This window comes from Elephas maximus, chromosome X (assembly GCF_024166365.1).
Source record: "Elephas maximus indicus isolate mEleMax1 chromosome X, mEleMax1 primary haplotype, whole genome shotgun sequence".
Lineage (NCBI taxonomy): Eukaryota > Metazoa > Chordata > Mammalia > Proboscidea > Elephantidae > Elephas > Elephas maximus.
In genome coordinates this window covers 8892657-8904693 of record NC_064846.1, presented here as the reverse complement: position 1 = coordinate 8904693, position 12037 = coordinate 8892657, and positions in this window count along the sequence as shown.

Genomic DNA, 12037 nt, shown 5'->3' with positions numbered 1-12037 from the left:
GATACAACCCTGACACACACCTTTCCTGATTTTAAAGGGCACAGTATTTCCTTGTTCTGTTCAAACGACTGCCTCTTGGTCTATGTACAGGTTCCCCATGAGCACAATTAAGTGTTCTGGAATTTCCACTCTTTGAAATGTTATCCATAATTTGTTATGATCCATATAGTTGAATGCCTAGTCTGTCTTAGTCTGGAAGCTCAGGTGAACCCTGTCCACCATGAATGACCCTGTTGGTATTTGAAATACCAGTGGCATAGCTGCCAGCATCACAGCAACTTGAAAACCACCACAGTATGACAAACTGACAGGCATGTGAGGTTCACAGGGTAGGGGACATTTAAGATGGGTTCCAAGATCTAAATAGAGCTCAGTGCACGGAGAGGGAGGAGTAGAGCATTTCCTGGCATAGGAACCTGCTCCGACAAAGGCAAGAGGGTGTGTTTAGCAAGAGTAACATGTCTACAGCATAATACCACTTCCCTCATAAAATGGTTATGAGAATCCAGAGAGCTGGTGCATCTGACTTGTGTGGAGTGGCTCCCCATGGTTGTTGTGGGAGCCAAACAGAGAATATTTGTTCTAGATAGTTTTGCCTATGTGTCGCCGAAAGACTGCTTTGATGGAACCTTTTTACAATTGCCTAGATGTTTCGGTGCCATTTAATGCAGCTGTTGTATCAGCAAGAAGAATTCACGAGCAGGTTGTTGCTGCCTTTCAACCTTTCCAAATGGGTATCTAATCCTTGATTCTCCCTTTGTAGCCTCCTACTTCGTCAGCACTACTGGGATAAAACTCTAATAAATAATCAATATTGCTCCTCTCAAGGGAAATGCTGCTCCTGCAGTCCATGAAAGATATATGTTGCTGTAGCCTTTGAAAGAAGATCACCTTTACGAAAGATCTATTAAATCAATATGGAAAATCTTGGGGGTGAGATGCCAACAAGGATTTTGGCAGACTCACACAGACCAATCCAGACATCTCGCAAAAGCAGTCTACAAATTACCCCACCAGAAGTCAAAACATCAGCACTTGTCATGCAAGAGGGATGCAGACTTGTGATGTGCTCGTACAATTTCCAAGATATAGTTTAAATTTAAAACAAAACTGAAAGTTGAAAAGATTTTCAGAAATCTATGCCCGCAATAATCTCTTTAGTTTTCCATTGAATCTAGTGTTGGGAGAATGGGACAGGAGGTGAGAAAAGGGGAAAACGTGCACAGGAAGATTAGTTTTGGAGCCTTTGATTCTATAGAGGCTGAAGACTGTAGAAAAATAGTAGGGAACTTGGAGTGACAGAAGATTTGGGTTTGAAACCTGGCTCTGCCACATAAAGCTGTGTCCCCACTACCAAGTGAGTTAGTCTCCGAGCCCACCTATAAGATGGGAATAATAACAGCAGCTGCCCTCATGGGGTTAACAGAAGGATCAAATGAGATAATTATGTGAAATTGATTCTTTACAATGTGGAATCCTACACAAATGCTATTTTCGTCATCGTTGTTGTGCCTGCTCTTTTGCTTTCTACAAGTGATAACTGGAAATAGCACAGGTTTTCTAGCAGTTCAGATTTCTACTGATGATTGCTACTAGCTTTGGAATATATTTTTTCCCTGAAAACTTACGATCGCGTAGCTCTAATACTACTTTTGATGGTCCTCACCGCGTACAGACTATCAAAACTGTATGTTTAGCATCTTAGGCATTTCTCAAAGTTACATGAGATTGAAGACTATCTTGCTTATCCTTACATCCCCCACTGCCTAGCACAGTACCTGGCATATAAATGGTGCTCAAAAAATACTTGTTGGTTAGTTAACAAACCTACATTTTTTACTTCACTTCCCATTACTCTCCTTGATACACATCTCAGAGTTCAGCCTCATTGAATTATACATTCTCATACACATCCTGGAAACCCTGGTGACCTAGTGGTTAGGAGCTATGGCTGCTAACCAAAAGGTCAGCAGTTCAAATCCACCAGGTGCTCCTTGGAAACACTATGGGGCAGTACTACTCTGTCCTATAGGGTCGCTGTGAGTTGGAATCCATTTGATGGCAACGGATTTGGGTTTCGAATGCATTCTGTCCTTCCCAGCTCCTTTGTTCAAACTTATTCCTTCCACCTGGAATAACCTCTCACCACTCATTTCCGTATGTTCTCATTCTCACCTAAAAGCCTTCTGGTTTCTCCCAAGTAGCAATAATATCTTACTCCTCTCAGCTTCCAGAATATTTTGTTTGTATTTCTCATATACTTGTAACATTCCATCTTATACAAATTGAAAAGTAGATTTTATTTCCCCTATTAAGCTACATCCTTAGTGGATTCAGGAGCTTTAAGGGGTTCATTGTCACATTTCACACAATGCCTATCACAGTGCCCTGCATGAAATAGGTGCTGAATAAATATTTGTGAAATTTATGAATGGAAGTCAAACAAAAGGAAGAATTTATGAGTTCCCCCCTCACTGGATAAAAATTATAGAAAGTGCTCCAATTCTGTGTAAACCAGAACGTGATTTCTTGACAAAGTAAGGCCAGAGTTTGCTATTGAAAAATAAGGACACCAGACCATTTTGAATTCAACTTCATGTTAAAATTTCCTGGGAGCTTGTATTTTCTAATTTAATGACTCAGCAAAGATAAAGGAAGTGTAGATGATGCAAATTTGTTTAAAAAATCAGCAACTTGTATTAACTAAATCTCAATCTGCAGGCTTGAGAGCTTCTCTGTGATAATATTCCATTCAGTGACCTTTTATATTTATCCTTTGGAAATTATGCTTAGACTTAATAACCCAACTTTCTCCTATCATTTATTTTGACCTCAAGACTAATTTTGCAGCCTTCTGGGGAAAACTTTTCCTGCTAATTAGTTCTTCTTGGTTGTATTCCAAGAGAAATGACAAATTTCACCTTGTTTAAGATGCCTCTTGATACTGGTTTAAGCCAATTGAAGGAGCTATGTATAATTTTTAAACTCACATATTTTTTTCCCCTGAGAAAGAAACCAACATTTTATCCAAACATTCTTCACTCTTTAACACCATTTAACAACACACAACTTGGAACCCTGATATTTAATTATTAACATAATGAAATATAGAAGTCATAAAATAATTTGGAAATCATACACTAATTTCAATAAATTACCACAGTCTGACTCTCATCCTTGATTTATTTCAAATGATTGGTTTATTACTAAAGTTTACCTTTATTTCCTCTGTCGGGTTGATTATACACTATTAAAGCTCATGCAATTAAGGGATATTTTAATGTTGAAGTTAAATAGTTATTAATGGGTCTATATTATGAGTGGCAATATTCAGCTGTTTGTTTATCCTTCCTGAAGGAGACAAAGAGGCACATTTAGCAATCTGTTTTAATTCCAACTTTTCCACTGTTTCAAAATTCTTGGAGATGATTCAGCTTTTTAGGGTCACCCATTTTCAATAGTGACATTTTTATTGGACTACTGACAAGACACATAGTCTTTTATGTTGCCAACGCCACCCTCCCACATGTCCTTTTACTGTGTTCTATTAAACACTCCAACCAAGAAAGTATGTCATAGCTATTCCCCTTTTACTGATGCTTTATCAAAAGGGATATTTGGAAAACCTGGGTTCAAATTTTAGTTCTGCCACTAAGTCACATGTTTTGGTTTTGCCAATTATTCTCTTTGAATATTCTTGTTAGAACAAGATATTTAATTTCCCTATTCCTATTTCTTCATTTATACACTATATATAATACACATGCTGTCCTTGATTTATTCCCAACTCTTGCTAAAAAAAAAAAAAAAAAATTTTTTTTTCTTGCTAAAGCACAAATTTACCTGTGTTATCTCTGCTTAAATTCACCAATGGCTGCCTGCGCCTACAGGGTAAAATCCATACTCCTTAGCTTGGTAGAGTATGTCCTCCTTCATATGTCCATATTAATCTCTGCACTTTCTGCCTTTGGAAAATGAGGTGCTGAAGCTGGGTCACACTGGCTAGGAAGAGCCAACTGTAAATATTTCTTCTCCACTCATATTCAGTCATGTGACGTTGGTAACTTGAAAGTGACCACAGTGGGAGTATTTACATCATGGAAACCAGCAACCAGAGAGCTGGGTGTTAAATATTTACCAACACACCACTGGTCGTAGGTACTTCAACCAGAGCAGCTGTGATTATAACTCTCCAATAATGTTCCATCCAACTCAAAGGAAAAAACAAAATCTTTGCAATGGCCTGCCAAGTCATACACACTCTGGTGCTCATTACCTCTCTGATTTCATCTCCTCCACGTCTTTCCCCCTTGATATATGTTATTCCAGCCACATGGTGCATCTGTTATTTCTCAAACACACCAGGCACACTTCCAACTAAAGGCCTTTATGCTTGCTCCTCTTTCTACCTGAAGTGCAGATGTTCATATGGACTCCTTCCCATCCTTCCAGTCAAATCTTAAATGTCGACTTTCCAGAAAGACTTTCCTTAATCAGGGCTACAGCTTTCGTATGTAGGGCTTTTGTGTCAATTAGAACAACCTCTTCCCCCCACCTTGAGTGGACCAAGCCGTGCAGTCACAGGCCTTGGAAAGCAGGCAGTACCTTTGGAGGAAGAAAAGGGTATCTCTAATTCAAAGCAAATGCAACCTGATGCAGAGCTTGAGCTAAGTTTCAGAGCCCACTTGCCCCCTTAGCTGAGCACCTTTGTGCAATGCCAAACTACAAAACCCTACAAGGAGGCACTGTCCCTGCCCACCCTATCTAAATAGTTACCATCAGTTATTCTCTATAATACCACCTTCTTTGTCTCCTTTATAAAACCTATCACAATATGTATTACATTGTTTATTGCAATTATGTTGTTCAATATCTCTCTCTCCTCCTCCCACAACAGAATGTGGCCTTCATGAGTAGAGACTGTGTCTTGTTTACCATTGTATCTCCAGAGCTTAGAATGTTTGTTGGATATTGAAGGAAACTTGAAATAATAGGCTTCTGTGTAATATTTCATTTGAATGAAGAGCTTTTGGTTGAAATATATTACCCCTGCTTCTCTTCCAATTCAGGCATTCTAGAATTTGATTTTATTGTAACTGAAAAATTCCTATCACAACAGATAGGGTAGCAAGGGTGAAGTAAGGTATTGTAATACAACAAATTGCCAGCATCTTAGAATTCTCCTCCTCTGTTTTCTGGAGGCTGGAGGTAAGAGTTTGAATGCCAGTTCGTGTACCTTGGAAAAGTATTATTCCTTCTTTGGGCCTCAGTTTTCTCATCTGCCAAATGATAGGCTTGAACTAAACCAATCTTGGAAAAAAAAAGTTTCACTTTTTAATTTTTTAATAGTAGAAATCTATTCCCCTCCCCCCAAAAGAAATATTATTGGGAACCCCAGTATATATCATAAATTGAAGAGTTTCTGCTGGTCAGCCTCCTCATCAAGTCCACAGACTACACAATGTGAAAACTCCTGCGCTACATGCTCTCAAAAGTCACTTCAATCTCCAACATTCTATGAATTTATGATTTTCTCATACACCAGATGCCATGGCCAGTTGGGGGACGGGTTAGGCAATAATGGGTTGACAATTCATTCATTCAACAAATATTTGAGTGTCCTTTATAAGCTAGGAAAGGATGGGTGAATGGTATGATAAAAGACATGGAGATTTTAAAATTTAATCATATGGCTTTCCTAAGCCATTCTCTCAAGCCTTCTTCCACTCCTACTCTACCCATCCCCTCATCTCCCCCGCCAAAGAGATTATATCTAAACATACAAAGACAAATATCATGACCTCTGTGTCTTTTAGAACTTAGTACCTTAGGGCCAGCAAATCTTTTTCAACTACAGGAGTAATCTCTTCTACTTAAACAAATTCTTTTGCCCAAATCTTTTCAACTGTGAAATAATAATCTCAATATTCCTCTGAAATAATCTACGGTAGTTTTTCCTTACTTTGGTTGTTGGAGTGAAGCCAATTGCAAATAAATTAAAAAGTAATAGCAAATCAGCCAAGAATTTCATTGGCTTACAAAGTCCATGCAATATGCTTTCTATGACTTATTTAGTCAATAAAAAACTAGACTAAAAAGTAAGTGCTCAAAAGCCCAGCCTAAAAAAAAAAATTTGTTGTTGTTGTTTGGTTAGTTTTGTTTTAATTTTATTTATTTTTTATTGTGCTTTAGGTGAAAGCTTACAGAGAAAATTAGTTTCTCTTTAAACAATTAATACACATATTGTTTTGTGACACTGGTCGTCAACCCCGCAACATGTCAACACTCTCCTTTTCTTGACCTTGGTTTCCCCATTTCCATTCATGGAGCTTTCTTGTCCCCTCCTGCCTTCTCATCCTTGTCCCTGGGCTGGTGTGCCCATTTAGTCTTGTATAAATGGTCGAACTACATGTGTTATTGTTTGTTATTAGGCCTGTCTAATCTTTGGCTGAAGGGTGAACTTCAGGAGTGACTTCAGCACTGAGTTAAAAGAGTGTCTGGGGGCCATACTCTCAGGGTTTTTCCAGTCTCTGTCAGACCAGTAAGTCTGGTCTTTTTTTGTGAATTAGAATTTTGTCTACATTTTTCTCCAGCTCTGTCTAGGACCCTCTATTGTGATCCTTGTCAGAGGAGTCAGTGGTGGTAGCCAAGCACCATCTAGCTGTGCTGGACTCAGCCTGGTAGAGGCTGTGGTAGTTGTAGTCCATTAGTCCTTTGGACTAATCTTTCCCTTGTGTCTTTGATTTTCTTCATTCTCCCTTGCTCCAGACGGGGTGGGACCAGTAGACATATCTTAGATGGCCACTCACAAGCTTTCAAGGCCCCAGACACTACTCACCAATGTAGGATGTAGAATGCTTTCCTTATAAACTATGTTATGTCAGTTGAGCTAGATGTCCCCGAGACCATGATCCCCAGCCCTCAGCCCAGTAACTCAGTCCCTCAGGGAATTTAATGTGTCTATGAAACTTCTATTAATTTGCCTTGGTCAGGTTGTGCTGACTTCCCCAGCATTGTGTACTATCTTACCCTTCACCAAAGTTACCACTTATTTATTGTCTAGTTGTGTTTTTCCCTCCCTCGTAATCATCAAAGATTGTTTATTTCTTTTTAAGAGTTTTTATAATAGTGGTCTCATACGGTCTCATACGGTATTTGTCTTTTTGTGATTGACTTATTTCACTCATCGTAATGTCCTCCAGATTCATCCATGCTGTGAAATGTTTTGCCAGTTCATCATTGTTCTTTATACTTGCATAATATTCCATTGTATGCATGTACCATAGTTTGTTTATCTATTCATCTGTTGATGGCCCAGCCTACCAATTTTGAGTAATATTTGGGTTCAAGACCCAACTTTACCATTTTGGTTTCCCTACAAAAAAGGACACCAGGGAGACGGTGTTTGTTATTATCAGAGTTAGAGATGTAGATGGCAAGAAATGGGGTAGCAGTAGTCAGATAAATTCTAGAGATATTTACAAGGTAGACTCAGCAAGACTTGATATTGTATTGCTTATAAGCCACAAGAGAAAGAATGGTCAAGTATGAATTCATTTTCTTGCTTGCTTGACTGGATAGACCAGGTGGCACTAACAGCTAATATGGGAAGCGAGATAAGGAGATGGTTGAGGTAGAATAAAATGATGAGTTTAGACATTTTCAGTTTAAGATTCCCATGGAACATTAAATTGAGGCACTCTACCTCAAAGTGGAGTCCACATATATATTTTCAAGGGTCTTTTTTTTGTTATTTTAATTTGCTGTTTTCACTGTGATGGTAAAAAAATTATAAAAATACATAAACATCTTCACATCATCTAGTGGAATGGAATTAAATTATAAAGGTGCATTCAAGCCAAGTGAAGGCCAAAAGATGTCATGACAGTCTGTTATATGTGAAAAAATGCTTCTCAGTAGTTTAAAAAAGAGAACTGTGGTGGCAGAATCGAGTCATCAGAGCACGCAGTGTAGGCATGCTAAATTCAAAAGAATCTGTCCTTTAGCGGTCAGCACCATATCCACAATGAAGGAGGTGATTTCATTTTCACAAAACAACATTACCTGTCACATTATGTTGGGATTTTGTAGTTTCTATTTAATTTGAAATTTTGTTCTTGTGGCATTGTTGTTTTAATTTTAAGGAATACATATGTAGAATGTATGTATTCAAATATATATTTGAAGTATTCTTATAATAACAATTAAAGTCAACACTTGGACATCTGCACAAATTTTCTTGCTTTAAAAAGAATTAATATATTAAGTATGAGAAACACTGTTTTAAAGCTCAAGATTTAGATTTCAATTGAAGATATAGGCATTCCCTGGGGTAACGAACATCTCGCTTACAAACAACTCATACTTAAGAACAGGCTGCCATAAAGCCTATTATACTAAAAATTTGATTGAAATAAAATGGTTCACAATAACTAATGCAAGCACCACTTTATGTTATTATGAAAACATTGAAAGTGTTTCTTAAGTGTTTTGTATGCATAAAAAGGTAAAATATATTCTATATACTAAGATAAACATTTGACTAACTGATGCTAAATTAGAATCATATATACCTGTTCTGACTTACCTACAAATTTGACTTAAAGGCAGACTTGGGAATGGATCTCATTCATAACCCGGGACTGCCTTTTTATATTTGGGAATATATGGAATTGAAACCATGAGGCTAGGACGAAGAATAGAACAGAGAACAAGAGAGAGCCCATTATGAAGCCTTGAGAACCATTAACATTTAAAAGTGAAACAGAAGGAGAAATGAGCTGGCAAAAAAGCTGGAGAAGGAGCACCTAGAGAGGTAAGGTGACATCCAAGAAGGCCTGGTATAATAAAAGCTGAGAAAAGGGGCATTTCAAGAAGAAGGTAATGGTCCACAGCAGCAAATGCTGCTGAGAGGTCAAGTTAGAAAAGAACTGAGAATTGACCATTAGCTTGGGCTGAATGCTTCTTTTCCCAGATTAGTAACTACTTTATCCCCCACCCACAGCCCATTCCTGCTCATGGCATATAGCCAATAGCTGACCAGCTGAACATCAAATAAGCCTTAAGAATACCCACGTTGCAACCTTGTATGCTGGCTCTCATAATGGATTTGTACCTTTTTTGTGAACAATCTCCTGCTCCAGCTGTCCATCATGGTATCAGCTTGATGCCAATTATCATCTCCTTGGATTCTAATGCCTGACTTTTCTGACATTCAACCTGCCTGCCAAAACTTTTGCTATGGCTTAATCATGGCATCTCTCCTGATCTGCTTCAATAGATTGGTCTGGTTTGGAGGATTTAGCCCAGCCCCCATCCAGTCCTCTGGTACCAACCAGGCATCAATTCCAACATAGAGAAGTTTGTGCGATTTCGCCAGATCTGCATAGATCCCTGTTACGCCCTTTTCCAATCAAGATATTACCATTTTATCTTATCTGCTTCTCCAGCTTAAGACCTTGTCCTTTGTTACCCAAATCATGTTATAACAATGAACCAGTTGCCTTCGAGTCAATTCCGACTCATAGCAACCCTGGTGGCATAGTGGTTAAGAGCTACGGCTGTAACCAAAAGGTTGGGAGTTCGAATCCACCAGGCGCTCCTTGGAAACCCTATGGGGCAGTTCCACTCTGTCCTTTAGGTCTCTATGAGTCTATAACAATGAAACCAAAAAACCAAACCCAGTGCCGTCGAGTCGATTCCAACTCATAGCGACCCTATAGGACAGAGTAGAACTGCCACAGAGAGTTTCTAAGGAACGCCTGGCAGATTCAAACTGCTGACCCTTTGGTTAGCAGCCGTAGCACTTAACCACTACGCCACCAGGGTTTACATAACAATGAAAGAAGGTCAATAATCATACTTCTTCACCAGCATTCTGAATCAAATTCTCAATTCTCTGTGTGTTCTTTACATTTTCTATTTTGTTCCTTTCTGCATAAAGTTCCACCTTTTACAGTGCACCCTACTTCATGCTTTTAGATCTACTTTATTCTAATGCAGCACCAAAGAGGTGACTGTCAGCTAAATTGCACTTTCCATTAAACAAATTAAGTAGCTTTTAAAAGGGAGCAAGATGACATATTTCATCCCAGCCACTGCATTTGCAGCAGAGTTTGTTTTAAAAGCTCGCTGTAGAATTTTAAGACTGTATGTGGCTTGTTCATGGGTCATTAGGGCACACTCTGCAGGCTGTAGCAAGGTGATTTTGTAAAAATCTACACAAGTTAATGAATCCAAGTTTCATTAAATCTTTAATTGCATTCGGTGAGAAACTACGCCGTGCTACTTTCTACAATTACTGGAAATTACAACAGAGGAAACACTGGGAAATTAGAAGGGCAAGTATATACAAGTTAGCAAAGCTCATTCCTTTTGGTTTCACCTCTTGCTAAACTTGGCATTGTCCCCACAGGATTCTAAGGCAGGCTTGGGAACATCACTTGCTGGGAAATTTCACTGGAGTTAATTCCAAACTATAGAATAAAGTCATGGAAGGCAATATCTGCTTAGATTTGACACACTTCTTCAGACTGTTCCAAACATGGGCACAACCTTGAATTCCTAACTGTGATTGATGCTCATTATTTTAAGTACCAAGAAAAGCATATATAGAGAGGTCGACGGCACTGGGTTCTGGGTTAGTGCAGAAGTCAGAAGAGGTGGGTTTCAGTCCTGGCTTTTTTATATGGTAGAGAATGAAAAGTTGGTTTCCCTTTCCTAGGAGCAATTTCCTGCTTTGTAAAGTGGGGCATAAATCCATATGCTGCCTACCCACTTGCATTTGTGAAGGTCAACTGGAGTCACATCCTTTTAAAGAGAGACAGTCCGCCATGGGCCCTGAGCACCCCTACCCGTCCAGGCTGACTGTGCCCAACTGCAAGGCTTATCGGTCTCCTGATACTAAGTTGTTTCTGTGGCTAGTCACATAGGTAACTAAGTAGGTCAAGGCAACCATAGTGTGACTACTCTGGAACTGCTCACTCCCTGGGGACGTGGTGGTAACTTGGCTTGTTTGTTACTTGCTACAACTTTGCTTCTTGCTCGAAAGATGCTGAGCCCTTGATCCTGGTTCCACTGTGATGGTGCAATGCAACCTACCATGTTCATAGCATCTATCTGGATCTATCATGTCGCTCCTTGGGATTTGGTGGAAGGAGAACCAGCACAGCTATGCTGATGTTTATGTCATTTGTTGTTCTGTGAGAAATAAACTCTCTTGCTCTGATCCATTAAGTCTCATTGTCTACTTTCAACACACTTGGAATTGTAAAAGGTTTAGTCCTTGCCATGCTCTCTGAGGTTGAGATGCTTTCCTGACTGTCCTAACCCTCCAATCTTCTTTATACAAACTTTCTCTGAAAGGTCTCAGATGCTACCATATCTTCAGTTATCATCTATGTGCTGAGGATACCAAACTTGTGTCTTCAACTCTTCTTGCCTAATTTTCTAGACCTCATATCCATTTGTCTACTGAATATCTCTCCTGAATGTCCCACAGACTTCTCACAGTCCATGTGTACAAAACTGAGTTCATGATCTCCTTCACCCCCTACTCAGATCTGTTAGTCCCATATTTCCTACCTTGGTCAATGGAAACACCTTCTACTTTATGTTCCTAGTTAGAAAGCATGCATGATTTTTAATTATTCCTTCTCCTTACTAACCACTCCTCAACACACACACACACACATACTCAGTTGGTCACCAAATGCCTTAATTTCTAACCACTCACTATGTTTTGATTTCATTCCTTCCGCTCCATCCTCATTGTCACTGCTCTAATCTTTTGCCCCAATACACCTTTCTTTCCCTAACATATGACAAACTCTTATTTCAGGAATGTGCACCCCTTCTTGTCCAAACTCCTTAACATAGAATCAGAATCTAGCTTCTGCTTGTCTCACCAGCATCATCTTTTGCTTTCTGCCCATCTCTACTACCTTATGTCCCAGCAATGAAGAAATTACTTGCTGATTTCTAAACTTGGAAAGCTATTTTACTTTTCCTTTCTTTACTGGGTGATGTACCACCCAAG